At 22.4% G+C, this 223-nt stretch overlaps 1 protein-coding gene across 2 annotated transcripts in view; it reads left to right on the top strand.

Moving 5' to 3' along the window:
* Nucleotides 1-223, top strand: part of LOC100202765 (neurogenic locus notch homolog protein 1) — an 18,254-nt gene extending 18,031 nt beyond the window's left edge. For both annotated transcript variants that reach the window (XM_065800881.1, XM_065800880.1), the window contains exon 19: nucleotides 1-223. This exon is cut by the window's left edge and continues 66 nt beyond it. The gene's annotated coding sequence lies outside the window, so the exon portion shown is untranslated.

The raw sequence follows: 223 nt of genomic DNA, 5'->3' as shown, positions 1-223 counted from the left end.
AAATTCGGCTAAAACATGAGCTACCATCAAAATTTTGAATTTTTATGTATATAAGCTTGAAGCTTCTAGTTTTTTAATTTTTTATTGCTTGTTTTCAAAAAACTGTTTTGTTAATGACACTTAACGTGTCAAGTACACTGTATTTTAAAGATAAATATGTATTTTATAAATATTTACTGTTTTTAATAAGGTAATCAAAATACTAATTTTGTTTGTATCTACA

The sequence above is a fragment of the Hydra vulgaris genome, chromosome 07 (genome assembly GCF_038396675.1).
Source record: "Hydra vulgaris chromosome 07, alternate assembly HydraT2T_AEP".
NCBI lineage: Eukaryota > Metazoa > Cnidaria > Hydrozoa > Anthoathecata > Hydridae > Hydra > Hydra vulgaris.
The sequence above is the reverse complement of the archived record's forward strand: the minus strand, read 5'-3'. Positions and strand labels throughout refer to the sequence as shown.